The following is a 22,955-nucleotide window of genomic DNA, read 5'->3' on the forward strand; positions in this document are numbered from 1 at the left end:
ATCTCAGGCAAAGTGCTTAACCTTTCTGATCCCCATTCTTCTTATACATATTTAAACAAAAACAAAAGTAGATGATCTCTAAATATTTTTTAGGCTATGGACTTTTGTGACAGTACAACAGTCAGAAAATAGCAATATAGTAATAGTCATACAGTAATAGTAAACATCAAGATTAATTTAGGATTAAAATTACACATTCTAAATGTTTCCTTAAATTGTGCATAATCAGGTTTTGTCAAAACCACTGAGATTTTCTTTTGAGGTTTTATTTTAAAAAAAATAAGGTGTAGAAAAAAATAAATATATTTCAGTAGTGTGGAACGTATGACTGTAGAAATATTCTCCAAAATATTTAAATAAAGCTAACAGAAAAACAAGAACAGTTATCAGCATTACTGTCTTTGGAAGCATCATTAAGAGGAAATCCAGAAAATGGCAAAGGATTTTAATATTTAATAGACTAAAATAAAAATAAAGTCATAGTGCATTAAAGGTTCAGATAAGCAAATATCAATAAGCAGTATAAGAGTGAGCTGATGAATATAAACAGCTGTCCTACAATTCACAGCAGTAAAACCTCCTTTTACCATTGGTGAGGATACACTGAATTTTGTACTTCAATGAATGAATATCCAGAAGCAATAACAATGAATGCACTTTATGAACTGATAAACATGTTTTGCTGGCCTTTCAAATAAAGCACCTAGTTATAATAAAGGAGGAAATCATTCTCACCATTGTTTTAATTTTATACTCATTAAACTTTGTATAATAATTATCCTGTTGAAATAATATCTATGCAATTATGACTATTACTCTTCCATCTAAGGAACCAAGACAAGTGAACTACAAAACTTAAGAATTCCACTGCAGCAAATCACATTTTGATCAGAGTAATTTTAAAGAGGGAAGAGAAAGGAAAAAATTAATATACTATTATTGCCCTTTAAAAGTTCATAATATAAAACAAGCATATAGATTGGAATTCACTTTTGCTAAATAGAAATTACCAAGAGCAGTGAATTCAGCCAAGAATCAAATGCTACAACAACAGAAAATTTAAATATATTTAACCAGAATATATTTCCGATGTACAAAGACACAGTTAACTTTTAAAAAGAAGGAAGTATAAGGACAAATCCCTAGAAAATGCAAACCCATCCCAACAACAATCTTGGGGGTGGAACATGGTTAAACCATTCCAAAAAAACAGGCTTAAAAGTAGAGGAAAAGGGACTTCCCTGGTGGTCCAGTGGTCAAGACTCCACACTGCCAATGCAGGGGGCCCGGGTTCGATCCCTGGTCAGGGAACTAGATCCTACATGCCGCAACTAAAGATCCTGCATGCCATGACTAAAGATCCTGCATGCTACAACTAAAGATCCTGTGTGCCGCAACTAAAGGTCCCTCATGCCACAACTAAGACACGGCACAGCCAAATAAATAAATAAATACTAAATAAAAATAAAAGTCTTTAAAAAAAAAAAGTAGCGGAAAAAACAGAATCCTAGAGTTAGTCCACAACCTAGATGTCACTTTCCAATATTTCACCCAAATTAGGACTTTGATCCCTTCAATAAACACTCCCCACCCATTCCAGCTTCTGACAAATTATAGTCATTATGAAGTTTGTCTTTCTTGATCTAAAATGTTCCTTCCTCTTACTTTCACTCTTTTGATTACTACAAAATTACTGACTAGACAATATTAGGAGGCACAGCTTGGACTTCCATCTCCTTCTCAGTTTTTAACCCCTCATCTCCTTTGGCTTCTTCACTGCCTACATTTAAAAAGAAAAGAAGTCCTGGTGACACCTTCCTCTTTCAAGATTACTCAGGGTAATCTGCACTGGAAGTAGTCTTCTCACTTCCCCTCCACCTCTCTGTGCACTGCAGTGTGGCTTTTGCCCACACTGCTCTACCAGAACTACTCAGGTCAAGACCAATCCGACAGATATGTTCCAGTCCTTACCTCATTTGACCTCTGTGAGGAACATGAAGCATATGAGACTATTAATCATTCACTTCTTTTTTTCTTTAATATTTATTTATCTAGGCTGCGCTGGGTCTTAGTTGTGGCGCGCGGTCTTCTTAGTTGCGGCATGCGTGCGGGATCTAGTTCCCTGACCAGGGATCGAACCCAGGCCCCCTGCATTGCGAGCACAGAGTCTTACCCACTGGATCACCAGGGAAGTCCCAATCACTCACTTCTTAAATCTCTCTTCTCTGACTTGGAAGATGCCAAATCTCTTTTGGTTTTCCTCCTGCCCCTCTGACCACTCCTGTCTCCTTGGCGGGATGCTTCTTTGCCAGCTCCTTCATGTAGGTGAGCCTCTGCATTTTCCCCTCCACCTCACTTCCCTTTGTGTTCTGTGACAATATCATCCACTGCTAAGGTTTCAGGTACCATCTATATATTAATGTCCTCCAAATTTTCATCTAGAGATGAATTCATAACTTCTTTCAGACCCTTATAGAACAAGCCATGCCCAGAGCATTCTGGAGCAGTATTATGGGGCTAGAGAATAATCTTAGGCTAGTAAGCTCCATTCACATCCCTCAAATTTAAGGCTCAATTCATTCCTTCTGAACATCCACAACCCCTTTCCAGGGTGACAGGTCCTCTGGTTATCCATGACTGATATGATTAAACATCTCTATTTCCCCAGGACAGTCCTAGTTTATGCTTCTTGTCCCAGAGTAATTATTAATGACATTCTTTTCATTTTCGAAATAACACCTGTTTGGTCAATACATTATATAATCACCCTACCTGCCATCATCCTTTCTGATTTTTCATTCACAGCTAGATGAGTCCTCCCCCTCCCCCTGAATTCTTTACTCCCTTACCATTAGGACCCCTAGTTCTGTTGCTAAGAAACTTCCCTATATCCTCTACCTTCACACAGGAAGATCACTTCATCTCCTCCTCTTAATAAACCCCTATACACACACAGATCCCAGGCCAGAGGACAAGTCAGTACTATCCTGGTTTCCCAAGGTGATTTGCACATTATTATTATCCCATTTCATCTACTTTTAATGTTATATTATAACCATATTTAAAGTTAACACGACCGACCTTTGAGTCATTCATCTGCATTTACTGAGAATTTCGTGATACAACTCCTTTCTTCCTCTCCACACAAGATCTGTTATTCTGGGGGCTTCACTATCCATAAGAAAAATTAATGCCAACACACTGGGATTTAGAGCACTCCGACTTCCTTTCCTTCAGTGACCCCTACTTTGCAGAAGGCCAGCATGGTTTCAATAGCTGGGCATAAGGGCTATGGGGCTAGAAAGACTCAGGTACTTCCTGTGTGCCTTGGGGAAAATTACTTAACCTCACTGAGCCCCAGTTTCCTCATTTGTAAAATGGAGCTCCTACTATGTACCTCACAGGATGGTTGTGAAAAATAAGTATGATAACCTACGGGAAGCATTCAGTATAGTGACTAGTATACAGTACTCAATAAACAGTAGCTTTTATTAATATTACTATTGTTGTAATTAGCACTATTGATCTTAGCTACTCACCACCATCGGTCGTACTTTGGCCCTTATCATCACCTGCAATTGCTCCAACTCCAGAATCTTAAATTTAGGACTCTCACATCACATTTTTCTGTCTCTAGTTCTTCACTTCCATTAATCCTACAGCTTACTCACTGGGATGCTTCATCCTCTTCATTCTCCACATTCATCAGCCCTGTCTTGGCTTCGCTTTCTTCCTTAATCAAGCAGGATACCTAAGGTTCAGCCCTTCAATCAACCACCTCACTACCACCCGCAATCCCCTGACTTCACAGCACCCCGACCCAAGTTTTCCATCATACCTTCCCTTCCAATCCCCTTCCCGGTTCAGCCTATTTGCCTTTTGCTCTGTTATGGGGAGCTGCTGGAGAAAACTGCTTCAGCACTGACAACCGCTTCCTACATTTGTGATTGCAGGGGTGTTAAACAGTATCAGCAATTAGGTCACTGGTCCCTGGTCAAGGCCGTTTTCCAATCACAATGGTAAATTTTCTTTTCCCCTCAAAATTACCCCATCCACGCTCTTCCTTCTCAATCTCAGCAGATAACCTTGCTTCACAGAGACAACTGATGCTATCCTGGATACTTATCTATAAATCTGTATCTGTATCTACTCCCTATTTCCTTTTCTTTTTTTTTAAAGGAATATGCATCACTGCTTTTCTTCAGGATAACCCTTTCACCTGTGCTCTTGTTCCCAACCCTTCCACTTCCTCTGAGATTATGTCTAATTACCTTCCTTCTCTTGTGACTTCAATTTTCTCACCTCTTCAATGGCCCCCTTCCTTCAGTCCACTAAAGTATCCTTATCTCTTACATTTTTAAAGAAAAACAAACCTTCCCTGATCACACCTCCCCACTCAAGCTTCTACCCACTGTCCTCCCTTCTTTACCAAAAGTATTTGAAAGAATATATTTACTGAATGAAGACTTTTTTTATTTGGTTCAGACTTCTCTCCTGAGCTTCAGACCTACATATGTTAAAATTTTTAATTATATGTGACTCATTCCAGATTCAGTTCCAAGAAAGAAAACAGCTACTTCCACCAAACTGATGTGAACTGATGAATTTCACATCTCCCCATCTACTCCTCCACTTGTATTTTTATTTATTTATTTTTATAAATTTATTTATTTATTTATTTATTTTTGGCTGCGTTGGGTCTTTGTTGCTGCGCATGGACTTTCTCTAGTTGCGGCGAGCGGGGGCTACTCTTCGTTGTGGTGCACGGGCTTCTTACTGCAGTTGCTTCTCTTGTTGCAGAGCACGGGCTCTAGGCGTGCGGGCTTCAGTAGTTGTGACACACAGGCTCAGTAGTTGTGGCTCGCGGGCTCTAGGGCGCAGGCTCAGTAGTTGTGGCACACGGGCCTAGTTGCTCCGCGGCATGTGGGATCTTCCCAGACCAGGGCTCGAACCCGTGTCTTCTGCATTGGCAGGCGGATTCTTAACCACTGCGCCACCAGGGAAGCCTCATTTGTATTTTTAGAATTAAGATCAATTACCAGCATCACCATTCCCCCAGACAATCTAGAATCCTTAAAGCTCACTTTGATTCCTCCCTCAACTTTCCCCCATATCTAAGCAAATCCTTTCTAAAATCTCCCATATCTGTCCCTTTTGTGTCTCCCCAGGACTCTTACTGTTGAGGCCCTCCTCACCTAACAGTATTTCACAGGGGGGATGACGTGAGGGTTAAGTGAGATGATAAATGGGAATGCACTCTGTAAGATGTGAGGTGCTTACAAAGATTATTTAATATTATTATATCTTTGGCAAAGTGAGCATGAGGTTAGCATAATACAACGTGTTCTTTAAAAACCAACTCTGCATCTTAGTAATCAGTGCTTTTTTTTCTAATCACAAATCACAAAGCATCTGTTTGGCAATCTGGTCTACAGTTTTTCTAGGAATCAGTCAGTGTCAAGATGTTTAATGTATAGCTTCTGGGCTTCACCTCCCCACACATTTTTTAATTTAAAATATGCAATTCTTCAGGTTTCTGGCAAAAATCTTCTATTCTCTTTACTTTTTAAAGACAAGCAGCAGTAGTTGTAGAAGTATGTGTAGTACTCTACCTTATCATTCATCTATTTCTTCCACTCTTCTAAAGTGGCTAGAAGTTCTCTTATTTCCTGGTCTATCTTGAGTTTCAACTTCAAAGAATCATATTTGAATGGAATAGTGACTAGTCTTTTGGAAAATTGTTTGATTCCTTTCTTGGCTAATTAAGATGGTTACACTTTAAGCATTACTCTTTCGTATTATTGGATAAGATTTTTCTTTGTTTTTGTTTTTGTTTTCCTTTTCCCAGAAGTTAGATTTGGAGAGCATTCAAAACTTCCAAATATCTCAATTACTGTAAAACAAAGTCAGGAGAATTAAGAGGCACAGGACAAACACTGCTGAGAAGCAATAGCAAAAGAAAGTAGTATCAAAGAGGATACAGCATCCCTATCAACTCTAAGATCAGTTTATAGCCATTTATCGAACAGATTTTTACATACTTTCATGACACATTTAGGTTAAAAATCCATTTAAAAATATTAGCATATTACCTAGTTTCTTAAAATGTAAGGGGGGCGGCTTCCCTGGTGGCGCAGTGGTTGAGAATCTGCCTGCCAATGCAGGAGACACGGGTTCGAGCCCTGGTCTGGGAAGATCCCACATGCCGCGGAGCAACTAGGCCCGTGTGCCACAACTGCTGAGCCTGCACGTCTGGAGCCTGTGTCCCGCAACAAGAGAGGCCACGACAGTGAGAGGCCCGCGCACCGCGATGAAGAGGGGCCCCCACTTGCCACAACTAGAGAAAGCCCTCGCACAGAAATGAAGACCCAACACAGCCATAAATAAATAAATTTAAAAATAAAAAAAAAATTAAAAAATAATTAAAAAATAAAGGCAGAAAAACATTTAAAAAAAAAATGTAAGGGGCAGCCTTAAATTCTAAGAGCTTGATATATTTTTCATACAAGTTTTACAGGTCAAATTCTATTGCTCCAAATACTGCATAATTTGATGAAAAAGATCTCCATTTAACATGTGATGGCCCATTTATTTCAAGCCATCTTTAATGAAACAGAAGAATTAGGATAATCCCTGTATATTACTATTAGTAAAGTATTAAAAATATAGGTCATTACCATTCTCATTTTGCAAATGGCCAAGTGAAGCCACATTTGACAACAAGATTTCTGAGGCTTAAAAAAAAGTTCTTGAACTTAATCCAGGCATCTAAATATAATTCAGAAAAAGATTAATCAGATGAAGGTGTTCAAGTTAGATACAACACTCTGAAATTCTGGATTATATGGCTTTCTCTGCAAATGAAACTAACAAACAGATGCTCTAAGTGCAAGCAAATAAAAGCAAAGCTACATTTGGTGAAAAAAATGATTAGGCTGGTCCAAATGGCTAAAAAGAAAATGAGCGTGAAAAAACGTTGGGAGTTCATGGTTGAAAATATTAAACCCCTGTTATAGCCAGGATAACATAAAAAGTGTCTTCAATACGAAGTCACTAGTGTCTACTACTACTAATCTCCACTTGGAGTCTAATTTCATTATTTTCTAACCAACTCCTAACCTTCTCCCCACCAAATTGCTCCTCTCATAAACCTCATCTCGGTATATGTCTACTCCATCTTTCTAATTGCTCAGGACAAAAATTTTGGTGTCCTTTAAGTCTCCTGTTGACCCTACCCTCAATTTGTCCAGAAATCAACCACTCCACCAATTCCTCTCTGGTCCAAGATACATCCTCTCTGGCCTGGATTATGGCAAGCGTCCTGGAATTGATATCCCTGCTTCTGCCCAACCCCTCACCCTACCCCAGACAAAATCTATTCTCCATCCAGCCACCAGAGTGACCCTTTTAAAAGGCAAGTCTGATTATATCCCTTCTCTATTCAAAAGTGTGAGCCCCCTTCTCACTCAGAGTGGAAGCCCAAGTCCTTACACAATCTGATTCCCCATTCCCACTTACCGCTCTCCTTCATTTCTACTACTCTTACTTTGCTCACTCCACCACAGCCAAATCAGCCTCTCTGCTGCCCTCAAACGTACCCAGTCCACTCCTGCCTCTAAGCTTTTTGCAAGTGCCTTTCTTTCTGCTTGAACACTCTTCCCTTAGAGAGGTACACGGATTACCCTCTCACTTCCCTTTGGTCTTGGGCTCAAATGTCATCTTCCCTAGGAAGTTTTCCCTGGCTACCTCTAGTTAAAACTGCAAGTCTCACAGAGGACAGATTTGTGGTTGCCAAGGCGGAGGGGATGGAGTGGGAGTTTGGGATTAGCAGATGTAAGCTATTATATGGAATGGATAAACAAGGTCCTACTGTAGAGCACAGAGAAATATATTCAGTATCCTATGATTAACCACAATGGAAAAGAATATTTTAAAAAAAGAATGTGTGTATGTATATATATATACATATATATATATATAAATAACTGAATCACTTTGCTGTATAGCAGAAATTAATACAACATTGTAAATCAACTATCAAAATATACTTCAATAAAATAAAATAACATAAAACTGCAAGTCTCTCCCTCTTCCCTGCTTTTTCTCCATAGTCCTTAATACCATCTGACATAGCACATATTTTGTTTATCATCTGCGATTCCTCACTAATGTAAGTTCCATGTAGGAGGGGATATTTATCTGTTTAGGAAACTGTCTTGCACACAGTAGGTGCTCAAAAAATATTTACTATATTCATGTACAATTTTATAGTTTACAAATTGCTTTCATGTGAATTAAATTATATAGCAACTCATTTTCTCCTTATGCTCCCCCCCTTCTCCAAATTCTCCAACCTTTGCAGTAACAATGTGGATGACAACAAAGCTATCAGAAAAGTTGCTGGCTACTTGCAAAGCTCTTTAAAACAGATCCCCCATAGTAATTAACTACATTTATAAAATGAAAGCTCAGAGTCAACATCTTTATTAGCATAAGGTTCCTGGGTATGGAAGTTTAAAGTAACAGAGCAGAACAGCCAAGGATCATCAGGAAGACAAGCCCAATTCAGTTTGTCCTATCAGTCTGCTAAACAAACCCTAAGGAAAGTGCAAGCTGAATTCAATATTCGAGGAAACACTGGTCTGAATTCAACACCGACGTATTCAACACGAGATTCAACCCCTTTAAAATGTTCTATCTGCTTAAAGCAACCTCATCAACTACCAAGTGCTGTTACTAGGTGTGTATGGTCTGCTGAGCATATAGGGAATGTTTTGTTTTGTTTAACCTGGTAAGACTCAGAGCTAGGAAGCGTTTTTTAAAGCCTCTGAGCTTACCCACTCCGCCACTAAGCAGCCCGTTGGCCTCCACACTGTGGTGCCCGGGGTCTCCATGGGTTGTTTCCCATACAGTTTAATCCCACCAGAGGCCAACGGGCATCTCAGCCAAGGCTCCAATGATGCCCGGGACAGACGGCAGATGTCTCAGAGGATCCTCTGGAGAGTCTCTCGCCCGGGCAAGGGATGTTACAGGCAGGAGAAAAGCAGCGGACCAAGGCGCACGGGGGAGATGACAGGTGGGTGAGCAACCGCCGGGCAAGATCGTAAAGAGCGACCCGCAGAGTGGTGGCGCGGAAACTGTCAACTCCAGCCGTCAACCTGCCAGTGTGGGCCCGGCCGGGTGCAGGTTGTGCCGCGGCACAGGATAATAAATACAATCAAGATCGCAGCAAATCGCCCCCAGCCTGCTTGACCTCCGCCCTCCAAGCGCCAGGAAATAAAGTTAGTGGCTGGTGGCCGCGCGCCCACCGCAAAGGTCCGGAGAGGCCGGGCAGTGCTCCTGCCCTCGGCTCAGTTGCTGTCAGAGGCGGCCCGGGCACAGCAGGGAGACGTCCCGGAGCCGGACAGAAACCCCGGGCCGGCGCGTCGGGCCGAGTCCCCCGCGCCCTCAGCCCGGCCGCCGCGACCCCCATCCCGGGCTGACTGCTACCCGCCCCCCGCGCCAACCGCCTTCCCTCCAGGCCACCGATTGGGTCCGGGACCCCTAGCCCTCTGCCGGCATCGCCGGGCCCGGGGGCCGCCTTTACCTGCTCTCTGGCCGCCGTCGCCGCCGCGCGCTCCGTCTCACCGGGAAAATCCCGAGTCGTCGCAGCTGCCGCTGCCGCCACCGCCGCCGCGATCTCCCCACCCCCGCCCCCTCAGGTAACCCAGGAAACCGGGAACACCACCCCCTCCCTCCCCCCGTCCGGCCCCAGACCCGCTCGCCTGCGCCTGCGCACTTGCCCGCCGGACGCGTCCCGAGCCCCGCCCCTCGCCGGTAGGGCAGCGCCAGCGTCGCAGGCGTGATACGTAGAGCACGGGAGCCAATGAGGAAGGGAGGAGGGCGGGCCGAGCCCCTGGGCTGGGGCCGTGGGGTTCCTCCCCGCGCGGGGGAGGCTCGCCTAGTCCTCACTCTCCAAGGGGCTTGCGACGAGGATGCGTCGCCCCCTAGGGTGAGCCTGCTCAGTTTGAAAAGCACCAAGCACATGCGCAGCGTACTCTTTCTCTGTTCAACACAGACTGTCATCCCGTCCCCCTTGTGTGGCTCCGGAGGATGGGGGTAGAAGAAATATGGGAAGGGGTCGCGAGAGGGAGAAAGGGTTACGCACGAGGAACCCTGCCCTTCCTTTGGGGCTGGAAAAAAAACAGTTTACAAAGGTTACTGTAGGCTTCTTACAAAACCGGAAAGAGGTTTACGAAGCTACCCTAGAATTAATTCAGCGCAAAGGTGTATGTTTCAACTTAGCCCTTTTAAAACACAGTTGTAGGCAGCGTGCACTGTCAACGTTGTATGTCTTATAATAGCAGTGCCTCCAGAGGGCGGGAACCCTACGTTACATATAAGGATGTTTTAGCTGCATCATTGACTGTCAGGTCCAGCACAAGGCTGACAGACTACTGATGCCGGCAGTTTGGCATTTTAGAGGACACCCCTCGTTACCACCCAGTCACTGAGGCTGGCCTTGCGGTGCAATGTCAAAGGTATTGGGAAAGAGCTTGGGCTTTGAGGTCTGAGGGTCGGGGGTTCAAGTCCTACCTAATACAAAGTACAGCTGACCACTGAACAAGAGGGAAGTTGTTAGGGGCACTGACCCCCTGCTAGTTAAAAATCCTGCATATGGCTTTATAATCAGCCTTCCACCTGTGGATTCAACCAACCGCGGATGGTGTAGTACTGTAAAACAGATTAGTGAAAAATTTTGTTTGTAAGTGGACCCGTGCTGTTCACACCTGTTGTTCAAGGGTCAGCTGTATAAGCAATGGTTTACTAATTGACAGGAGCTGCTTTAGAATCAACAACTCCAGTAATTTTTGCATAGGAATCAAGAAATAGAAATAATTCAGGATATTATATTCTAAGGCTGTATACCAAATGCAACTTCCATCCGCCCCAACGACAAACCAAGTAAATACGTGCCCAGTGATGTGGTTTGAAGGGGCTCTCAGAGGAGATCCTGTACTTTAAAATATCTCCCCACTGACATCTGAAGTGCAACTATTAGCAATTCATACGTTTGTGCAGAGGTCGCACACTTCCTACAGCAATCTTGTAAAACTGGAATACTCCAGGGATGGGCAACACACGAAGTCCCCAGCAAGTTAGTGAAAGAGATGTTATTCACTTAACAAGTATGTAATGGGCACCTACTATGTGCTGGGTACTGTGTGCTAAGTGCCCAAGATGCTTTGGTGAATTTCCCTGAACTCAGAGGAAGCCAAACTTGACATATTTCACAGTTTTACCTATAACCAAACCTACTCTTGTTTATAGGTCAACTTTCACACACTAATCTCAAAAACACCTCTTTTTTTTCTTTAATGGAAAAAATAAGCCATAGAAGTGTTAAGTAACAAGCCGGTTTCTGTTTCTCTTGAATGGCAAATAATAGATGGTCATGATTTCGTTAAAGTCAAAGAGAACGAAACAGACTTTATATGACAATGGTACACAACCGGCCCTCAAAGTATTATTTTTTTGTAAAAGGCACAAAGTAATGTCTTTTGTGACTATTCTTTTCTCTTCATATCTGAGTTACAAAGTATTTTAACCAAGCTACCATCGTATTGACTCTGTGCAAGAGTATCTTAGAACGTAGATTTAAGTATACATATTAGATAAAACTTAGTTTAAAATATTTCAAATGAACACACAAAATAATGTGTAATCAAGTGCATGCAATAGAAGAAAGAATAAAGAAAAGTAATAAGAGATCTAGAAGGAAGCCCTACTTATGTATTTATCGCATACAGGAAAACTTTGTAAGTGGGCAATTCTCCAGATAATTTGACTCTAAAATTAGAATCTAAAAGGAGATTCTAAAATCAAGGTTTTAAAAGATGCGATTAATGTATATGTGCATCATTTCACACTGAATTCACCAAAATATGTTAAAATAATTATTTCGTGACTACATGCATATGTAAATCAGACCATGTCACACCTCTGCTCAAAACCCTGCAATGGCTCCCCATTTCACTCAGGTAAAACCAAAGTCCTTACAATAGCTTGCAGAACTCTGCACCATCCAGCTCCTCACAACTTCATCTCTTCCTACTCTGCCATCCCGCAGGCATACTGGCGTCTTTACTGTTTACCAAACATTCCAGATACATTCCTGTCCTAAGGCCTTTGCACTGGCTGTTCCCTTTGCTTGCAATGCTTTTTCTCCAGATAGCCACATAGAGAACCCCTTTACCTCCTTCCTGTCTTTGCTCAAATTTCATCTTCTCCATGAAGTTTACCTCAACACTGCCCTTAAACCTGAACAAGATGGGACTCTGCCCTAGGCCCCATACTTAAGTCTCCCTCATGTCACAAATGCCATCTGTTACGAGTGGAATTGATTCCCGCTCCCTTGACCACATTCATATGTTGAAGCGCTAACTCATACATGACTCTGGAGACAGAGCCTTAAAGGAGGTAATCAGCCTTTTAATTAAGGTTAAAAGAGGTCATAAGGGGGTGGGGGGCTCATCCAATAGGACTAGTGTCTTTATGAGAAGGGGAAGAGTCACCAGAGCTTTCCACACATGCACAGAGGAAAGGCCATGTGAGGACACAGTGAGACTGCGGCTGTGTGCAAACCAGGAAGAAAGGTCTCACCAGAAACCAGCCCCACTGGTACCTTGATCTGGGACTCCCAGCCACAGGAACAATGAGAAAATAAATTTCTGTTGTTTAAGCCACCTAGGCTGTAGTATTTTGTTATGGCAACCCTAGCAGACTAACATACCCCCCAAAATAATTTTATTAAAGAACATACAGGTTTTCTGTCAGCTTGGGATCTGGTGCCGAAGTCAACACTGTGTGATCCTAAACATCATCTTTCTCATTGAACCTATCAACTTCAAACATTCATATTTTAGCCATTTATTATGTTTATTTTTATTGTCTCCTGCATTTAGACTATAAGCTCCACGAAGGCAGCAACACTTGCTCTGTTTATGATGTATCCCATGTGCCAGAACAGTACCTGGCACATAGTAAGCACTCAGTAAATATTTTTTGAATGAATAGTTTAATTAAGAAGATTTTGTTCAAATTCAAGTAAATATCCAAAGAATGAGTTATTCATACTTTGAGATGAAGTTTGACAACTCTAATGCCTACTGCACTGCACTGGCATAGAAATGGATTTGTAAAGAAGTGGTAGAGGGGATGCAGGACTGTCATTTCAGGAAGAGTAACATGGTCAAAATTATTCAGATGGTCCACCTTTGCCTACAGACCAAGTAATTGCTACATTAAAAAATTATAGTTGTATAAATTTAGTTTTGGAGTGCTTTATTAGGATGTATATGGATCTTTAAAAAACATGCTTTTTAATAGGTACCTTGAAACGTTATTGAAGAAGTCAATTCATAATTAATGTCTCCATTAGGTTACTAGTAACGTCCACTCTTTTTTGCAAAGCTTATCAGAGTAGGTTTTAATAAGATTCTTTTATGTACTTTTCTAAACTAAATCACTGATAACATTTTAAATCCCCCAAAATATGTATACTTTACTTTAAAACTCTTATGACATTGCATTAAAAGACTGGTAAACAGCAAGAAAAAATTTGTGGGAAGATCTTTTCAACCAGCTAAAAGCGTTAAAACAACCCAAATATTCCCTTCTTTGCTGTGGAAACTTCATACTGAGTGTGTCTTAGTGTCCTACTTTCTCGCTTGCCATTTCTTATTTTTATAGTTGATATTTGTCTGTCTTAATTCCCAATATATTCCTGTGGTAAACAAGTTTCTGATTAACTTTGAGCTATGAGCTGCGTGAGCTGTTTATTTTGGAAGAGAACACTAAGTCTATCCTATACAACAGACAGGCTAAGAAGTGGAAGGAAATTAAGAAATGTTATCATAAGAAATGCATGTTTGCTATCCATTCCTGTTTAAAAGCCAAGAGCCCAGGGGATCAGAGCAGATTAAAAATTCATAAGAACCCTCTAAAGCTCATGGTAGCTCATTCAGCAGACCAGAAAAACAAAGAAACAGTTCAAGGTATCAGCAAGTTCACAGAACAGCATATTACTTGACCAGTTCAAAGCAAGAGTTGGAAAGGGCCAGTCAGGTTCAAAGTAAGGAAGAGGTAAAGATTTTATACATATATGTGTGTGTGTGTGTGTGTGTGTACGTGTGTGTGTGTGTGTTTCACTGCCTACTCAAAGAAACCTGTGCTACATAAGAATATTCTTAATGTACATTTTCTCTATAATTTCATACATGCCACTAGTTTGGACCACTTCAGAAAATGTCTCTGATTCTACCTAACACCACAAACAGAATCCACTAGTGAGACTGTAACACTGAAGCCTTATTTCAGGCCTTCATTCAATTACTGACTCTTTTCTGTGTACTTGCAATGTTTGAGGCTTTGGGATATAGAGGTAGATAAAAGACATTCTATTATGGAGAACAGTATGGAGGTTCCTTAAAAAACTAAAAATAGAGTTACCATATGATCCAGCAATCCCACTCCTGGACATATATCCAGTGAAAACTATAATTTGAAAAGATACATGCACCCCAGTGTTCATAGTAGCACTATTTACAATAGCCAAGACATGGAAGCAACCTAAATGTCCATCGACAGGTAAATGGATAAAGAAGATGTGGTATATATACATACAATGGAATAATAGCCATAAAAAAGAATGAAATAATGCCATCTGCAGCAACATAGACGGACCTAGAGATTATCATATTCAGTGAAGTAAGTCAGAGACAGACAAATATATAATATCAATTATATGTGGTATCTAAAAAAATGATACTTATTTACAAAACAGAAATGGACTCACAGACATAGAAAACAAACTTGTGGTTACCAAAGGGGTAGCAGGAGGGTGGGGGGAGAGATAAATTAGGAGTTTGGGATTAACAGATACACACTACTGTATATAAAATAGGTAAACAACAAGGACCTACTGTATAGCATGGGGAACTATGCTCAATATCTTGTAATAACCTATAATGGAAAAGAATCTGAAAAAGAATATACAAATATATGTATATGAGTCACTTTGCTGTACACTTGAAACTAACACAATATCGTAAATTAACTTTAATTTTTTTAAAAAGACATTCTAGGACTACTGGGAGCTCCAGACAAGTAAACAAGCAATTACAGTGGATGGTGATGAAGGTTATGACAGTGTCATGCACAGCGATCCCTGAGGCACTGTGGAGGGACGTCCAACCCCACCTTTGGGATCAGAAAAGACATCTTGGAAAAGCTGACTCTAGACTTCAGACTTAAAAGCCTCAGTAGGCTTCAGGCAGGCCAATTTTTCCTAACTGCTTTTAGTGCCCCCAATCTAGGACAAAATTTTAAAAATGAGATCAGTGTAGTGAGTCTTTCCGCAAAGCTGAGTTTATTCAATTCAAAAGACTGTCCTCTAGTATTCTGAAACTATGCCCTTCCGACTTTTTTGGAATTTAAATAACCTTTCTTTATGATACAGCAATCAGAGCCATGCACATGTTTAATGGCCTTTCTTGACCAATTAAGTGGCAATAAAAAGTTGGCGAGCTGATTGGTCCCTGAAAGAGTTTATTGTTTTGCTCTTAATTTTTTACTTTTTGGTAGCAGTCTATAAATTCCATGAGTCCAGAAACCAGGATGGGCCGGCAGGGAGTTCTAGGCCCATGCTCCTCCTCAGACCCGCAGCACCAGCATGTGAGAAATCCAGAATCTCAGGCCGCGCCCCAGACTCACTGAGTCACACTGGGCAGTCCAACAAGATGCTCAGGTGATTTCTATGCACATTAAAGTTTAAGAAGCACTCTTTCAGGAGGGGGAAGAGCATGTGTAAAAACCGGTGAGAGAGCAGACACAGAGAGCAGACTTGTGGCTGCCGAGCGGGGCGGGAGATGGAGTGGGAGTCTGGGGTTAGCAGATGCAAACTATTACATATAGACTGCAAAAACAACAAGGTCCTACTGTATAACACAGGGAACTATATTCAATATCCTGTGAAAAACCATAATGGAAAAGAATATGAAAAAGAATGTGTATATATATATATGTATAACTGAATCACTTTGCTGTACAGCAGAAATGAACACATTGTAAATCAACTATACTTCAATTGAAAAAAAAAACTGGTGAGAGAGACTGTGGTGGCTTGAAGATCCTTTTTAAAATAGAAAAAGTAAAGGCCACATTTCAGGGAGGTTGAGAGTGATGTTAGGAAGGCAGGCGGGCAGGTGGGTGAAGATAACTAATATTTCCCTCTGCTCCAACTGCAGCCAGATAGATAATTGCTCCCTATTTCATCCTGGTTGTTCTTAACTAAGCCATGTTCCATGCTGCTTAAGATGTCTAATCACTAGGGACTTCCCTGGTGGCACAGTGGTTAAGAATCCGCGCTCCCAATGCAGGGGGCCCGAGTCTGATCCCAGGTCAGGGAACTAGATCCCACATGCATGCCGTTAACAACTAAGAGTTTGCATGCCACAACTAAGGAGCCCACGTGCCGCAACTAAGGAGCTGGTGAGCTGCAACTAAGGAGCCCTGGAGACGCAACTAAGACCCCATGCAACCAAATAAATAAATATATATATTTTTTAAAACGTCTAATCGCTTGTTGAAGAACCACAAAACACAGGTTAAACTCTTGTGGGGCAAATATCTTATCTGGGGCCTATTGTGTGGCAATTAGTGGGATTCTGATCAAGCATATCCTAACTATAATCATAGGTTGGGCTGACTCTCCAGAGGGACTGGTGGAGAGTCTGTTTTAATAAGGACCGGACACCAAAGGATAGAGGTTTACCCTAAGCCAGGGTACTGCTACATCACAGAGATGGAAGGAGCCTGTCCCACCCAACTGCTGTGATGTCTCAATTAGTCTTTGTCCTGTGCCAGCACAAGGCTGTACTGAATGCACAAAAGGCACATCTTGCCCTCTTGGTATTTATAAGTTAAGATATAAAGTATGCATTATCTCTTTTATCTGCTAATAGGGAAAGAATATCCCAAGTGAGTGTGACAGACAAGCCAGAACACAATCGAATACAGTAGTCTTCCCTATGTTCCTTGACTCCCAGTACCTATCGTTATTTTTGTAATTTGTTTGTCTTCTCAAATATACTTTGAGTTCAATAAGTTGTGAGGACTGCATTTTAGCATTCTGTATTCCCAAGTGCCTGAGACAGTAGCTGCTCAGTAATTTTTTTTAATAAATGAGGAGGAGGAGGATACAGAAGAATACAGTAGCTGAAAGAATTCTCCATGACCTGTGGTCTCAATGGTCAATAGTTGTTAGAGGTTATATATCTTTTACACTTTGGGAGATTTTATTTAAATCCTGACTTTTGTGCCTGGAATATCAGAATATTTCATATCTATGTGCATTCTGATGTGGCATCCTGATAGTAAAGTGCTATTTTATGAATGGATAAAGAAGATGTGGTATATATATACAATGGAATATTACTCAGCCATAAAAAAAATAATGAAGTAATGTCATTTGCAGCAGCATGGATGGACCTAGAGATTATCATACTAAGTGAAGTAAGCCAGGCAGAGAAAGATGAATACCATACGATATGTGGAATCTAAAATATGACACAAATGAACTTATCTAGAAAACAGAAACAGAATCACAGACATAGAGAATAGACTTGTGGTTGCCAAGGGGCAAGGAGGGGAGGGGAGGGATGGATTGGGAGTTTGGGGTTAGCAGATGCAAACTATTATATATAGAATGGATAGGTCTTACTGTATAGACCAGGGAACTATATTCAATATTCTGTAAGAAACCGTAATGGAAAGGAATATGAAAAAGAATATATATATATATATATATATATATATATATATATATATATATATATATATATAACTGAATCACTTTGCTGTGCAGCAGAAATTAACACATTGTAAATCAATTATACTTCACTAAAATAAATTAAAAAAATAAAGTGCTATTTTATGCAACGAGAAATCAAACTTGTAAAAATTACATAATCATTTCCCCAGTTCACAATGTAAACTAATTTGAGGGGCATAGGCCTGTCATATATTTGGAATCAGAACTGAATATTAATGTAGTGTGACCCCATCTTCAGCCTAAGCTATACTTACCTGTCGAATTCAGATGGTGGGGGTTGTAGGGGTCCCGGTGGGGCTGTCCAGGAATAACCTACTTGAGCAAGTGAAGAGTATTCTGGGGAAGCTCTCGTTCTAAGTTTCTCTGGTACACAAGCTCATCTAATAATAAAACTTGGGCCGCAGAAGGGAAGGGATGAACGTATGTACAGCATGGTGTCTGGTGTCCAAATCTACTCCTCACCAGCACCTGAGATATTTCTAAGTCCTGAGCTTTCAAAGATATTTCAAAGGGATCTGAGATGAAAAACTGAAAGGCCTGTTTTCACCAAAATGTCTGTAGAATCCCTGGTCCCAGGCAGCTCTGCCTTTAAGATCCATGCAAGCAAGCAGTCACACCAGAGAAAAGAGAACAGCTCTACTGTGCCATGGGGAGGGGCCTGCAATGCGCCAGCCACAGCGGAGGGAGGGCACTCATTTCCTTAGCTGTTTGCCCGGAGCCTTGGCTTGAAGCAAAAACCCTTCTCCCTGCCCAGCTTGTGCTGACATTAGAGCAATGCAGGAAATGAAGGACTCCACGGGAACACAGAATTCACTTTGTAAACAGCTAGCTTGTGGCCAGCTTTTGCCTTTTTCAAGCAGCTACTCCGTGAGCAAAGTTCTGAGACAGTTGTACCACTTAGTAGTAGAGATGCAGCCCAGGCATGCTATCTTATTGAAAATAAAATATAGACTCTTGTTTGGAAGTATAACAATATCCAACCCGTAAAAAGTAATCTGAAACACACAATAATATTGGGAAAAATGCAGACATTATGTTGGAAAATCAATCACTGAACTATATAATGAAGAAGACAGGGTGGGGACTTCCCTGGCGGTCCAGGGGTCAGGACTCGGCACTTTCACTGCCGAGGGCCCAGGTTTGATCACTGGTCGGGGAACTAACATCCCGCAAGCCACGTGGCGCAGCAGAAAAAAAATTCTAAAAATCTGAGGAATACAAGCAAGACATTTTAAAGCACCTTTGTGAACTGTAAAGGACCTTAAATAAGCAAGGTATTTAAAAACATCTGGGTCTATTTAATAACATAATCTTCTGGATTTTCATCCATATTTTTTAAAAGATCATGTCACTTCACATGGGTCACTGTGGTAGAGTAGTTTAGTCAGCAAAGCCCCAAGGCAGTCACACCAAGCAGTCACACTCAGGAGCAAGTGAGCTCAGTCTTCAGCTGGATAAAGACTCCCGGCCAGGAGAGAAGTCTTGCCAAAATGCAGTGCCTCCCTGGGCAAGGGGAGAGCTGCTTTGTGGCAAGTGGCTCTGGCTCTCTGGGTGGTCTTTGTGGCCGGGGTACAAGCTGCCATTTGACTCAGATTCTCCTGAATTCGATGTGATTTCTCGAATATACTCCTCTATTCCATCCCACTCTCCCTCCCCCACCCAACATCCCTAAGAATCAGATACCAGCCACCTGAAAGAAAAAGAATGATTTTAGACTGCACGAGTTTCTTCTCCAGACCTTAAAAGCATCAACCAAGAATGTGAGGTCACCAAATCAAAGGAATAAATGGCCAGGAAATGTACTATAAAGCACTGTCACAGGACCACTCGCCCCTCAGGATAACCTCTCCTGACTTTTGTCCTGCCCAACCTATAGCACCATTTCTGGAACTCAGCTGCTGACTGATGATTAGGTCTAATAGAGAGCGAGAGTTTCCTGACGGGATGCAGACAACACTGTGTTTGCTGGCAGCTGTGCCTCTGCTAATTGTTGGAAACCTGGCTTTTGACCCTATGCTCGCTCTCCACCACCACGCCCAACTCAGGCAATTTAGCGAAGCCAGCTCTTCACACGATGAAGGCAGCTCTCAGGTAAGTATCCTACCCACCACTGTGGCTGATGCTTTTTTTTTTTTTTTCTCTTGGCTGTGCCAGATCTTAGTGGCAGCACGCGGGCTCCTCGTTGCTGCCTGCGGGATCTTCTTAGCGGCGTGTGGGATCTCTTTTAGTTGTCAGCATCTTTAGTTGCAGGGTGGGGGCTCTTTTAGTTGCGGCATGCGGGATCTAGTTCCCTGACCAGGGATCGAACCCGGGCCCCCTGCACTGGGAGCGCGGAGTCTTAACCACTGGACCACCAGGGACCACTGGACCTTGTGGCTGATTCTTAATAAAGAGACCTGGTTTTAGAACATTCATCCCCAGGGCGAATGCACTTGCAGGTATGTGGGAGTTTCCTGAAATAGGATAAATTCAAGTCAGACCTATAATAGATGTCTTCGAAAATAAGATAAATCCTTGGCCACTGGAGACCGGTTTACAAGCAGGAGCATTTGATGGAAAATGCCATCATCCCAAGTGCCACCTCTGTTTCTGGGTTCCCTAACCAGATGCCTGAGAATTAGTGTGAAAGACACCATTTAAAGGGAAAGAGAACAGGGAGAAAGATTTTCCTCCAAATAGTCTCTTGTTTGAACACCATGCATTACACTCATCTTTCCCCCTCTAATTAGAAATGTCATCTTTATTCCATACTAACGTTCTTTTTTCCAGGCTGTTTCTGAACTCTCTAAAATAGAGAAATATACACCTGTAAACTGATAGCCCTGAAAATGGATCTCAATCTTCAGAGGAATAACTGCTGTCTCATTTTTTCTTTGATTTCACTGCTATTACATATGTAGCACTGTGCCTTCTGTCTTGTATACACAAGTGATTGATTACATCATTTGAATTCTGTAATTGTTCCAAACCTGTATTCTATTTACTGGCCACTTCTTCAATTTCAGGGAGTGAAGAGGGAGAAATGCAGGAGGAAGAGTATATCCCATTCAATGGTAATTTACCAGTCTATGTGAAAAAAAGATCAGTAGTCTTGCCCTATCCTGCCTTCCCTTCTAAAGAATCAATAACACAGACATTCTGAAAACACAGAAGAGAAGAATGTAGGCTGTAAGATCTAAAAGTAAGTTCACTGGTCATTTCTTCTAAGGTAAGAAAGCTATGCCGATTTATGACTCAGGAAAAGTTTCATGGTTTGGCACCAACATCTTAACAGTGACTCTCCACAGTCTTTACCACATGTAATATGTACTATAGGCCAGAAATAACCATGTGAAGCAGGTTTGAGTTTTTTCTTCTATCTACAAGTTTTCATAAAAACGTAAAGACTGCCTGGATGAAATACACACCTAGTGTATAGGACTATTACCATCTATTTTTACCGAGAGTATTTTTTAGTAATCTTGGCTCAGGGCTTTCTTTCTCTGTGCCTATTTCTTATTTATAGAAAGCTGTCTCCTTAACTGCCCAGTGTTAAAATCCCTCCAGCAGCTTTCCTATCACTCTTCAAATGTCCCTGGAATTCCACTTCTTACTCAAAAGATTTTTCTTATCCAAATGGGAATGATGAAGTATGGCTGCACTTTCAATCCCACTCCTGGGCATATACCCGGAGAAAACCATAATTCGAAAAGATAATGCACCCCAATGTTCATTGTAGCACGATTTACAATAGCCAAGACGTGGAAACAACCTAAATGTCCATCAGCGGATGAATGGATGAAGAAGATGTGGTACGTACATACAATGGAATATTACTCAGCCATAAAAAAGAATGAAATTATGCCATTTGCAGCAACATGGAGGGACCCAGAGATTATCATACTAAGTGAAGTAAGTCAGACAGAGAGAGACAAATATCATATGATATCATTATATGTGGAATCTAAAAAAAAGGATGCAAATGAACTTATTCACAAAACAGAGACAGACTCACAAACTTAGAAAACAAACTTATAGTTACCGAAGGGGAAATGTGGGAGGGGGGAGGGATAAATTAGGAGTTTGGGATTAACAGATATACCCTACTATATATAAAATAGATAATCAACAAGGACCTACTGTATTGCACAGGGAACTTTACTCAGTATTCTGTAATAACCTATATGGAAAAAGAATCGGAAAAAGAATGGATATATGTATATGGATAACTGAAACACTTTGCTGTACACCTGAAACTAATGCAAATTGTAAATCAACTATACCCCAATATAAAATAAAAATTAAATTTAAAAAAAGTTCTATTCAAACCTCAAAAAAAAAAGTATGGCTGCACTTTATCCTTTAAAGAATTCCATTTAGCTTCCTTTGAGGAAGGACATGAGTTCAATGTACTATCACTCAGCTTGGCTAAATAGGCCCCAGTGTTGCACACGGGATACCAGTCACTGTGATAATTCAGACGATCCTTTTTTTTTTTTTTTTTTTTTTTTTTGAGGTTACCAGAATGCTTTCATTTGGATTGCTCTTCTCTCGTGAATGTACAGGGGCATTTGTTATTTTACTGATGGTAAAATTAGAGCCTAGAGAAATTAGGTAACTTAACTGTCAGTAACCGGCAGGGTGGGGCTGGAACTCAGGTTTCCTGATTCCAAATTCCTAAGCGGGTCATGACAGAGTAATAACTACAAAACTTACTAACCGGATTTCTTGAAAGGATTTTCTTAAAAGCATTTTGCCAGAGTCTAATTTTAGAGTTCAAGTGTTGACAGCATTGTCACGTTTCAACTGGTTTGTAACTTCTCTATGTGAAAAACATACTTTTACTTCAGGGAAGAGTTAAATATTCTTTCCAGGGTCTTTGCTGTGCTTTAATTATTGAGCATTACTCCAAGGGTATTTATATTATGATACTGAAGATGCACACTTACCATGCACAATTACTTTCAAGGGAGGGAAAAGAATGGGAGTTAGAATTACCATATGATCCAGCAATTCCACTTCTGGGTATATACCCTAAAGAACTGAAAGCAGTTCTTGGGACTTGAACAGATATTTGTAACTCTGATGTTCATAGCAGCGTCAT

The 22,955-nt window shown here is 41.2% G+C and overlaps 1 protein-coding gene and 1 non-coding gene across 7 annotated transcripts in view; one reads left to right on the forward strand and one right to left on the reverse strand.

Moving 5' to 3' along the window:
• The window catches only part of LYST (lysosomal trafficking regulator), a 202,393-nt gene that overhangs the window by 173,543 nt on the left and 5,895 nt on the right, over window positions 1–22,955 (reverse strand). For 5 of the 6 annotated variants that reach the window (XM_059899079.1, XM_059899078.1, XM_059899077.1 and 2 more), the window contains exon 1: window positions 9,587–9,678. The exons of the other annotated variant lie outside the window; for it this stretch is intronic. The gene's annotated coding sequence lies outside the window, so the exon portion shown is untranslated. Of the gene's footprint in view, window positions 1–9,586; window positions 9,679–22,955 lie in introns of those variants that run through there. 6 annotated transcript variants of the gene reach the window in all.
• Window positions 1,239–1,311, forward strand: TRNAG-GCC (transfer RNA glycine (anticodon GCC)). Its single transcript has one exon. It is a non-coding gene; the product is annotated as a tRNA-Gly (tRNA).

Source organism: Balaenoptera ricei, chromosome 16 (genome assembly GCF_028023285.1).
Source record: "Balaenoptera ricei isolate mBalRic1 chromosome 16, mBalRic1.hap2, whole genome shotgun sequence".
NCBI classification, from domain to species: domain Eukaryota; kingdom Metazoa; phylum Chordata; class Mammalia; order Artiodactyla; family Balaenopteridae; genus Balaenoptera; species Balaenoptera ricei.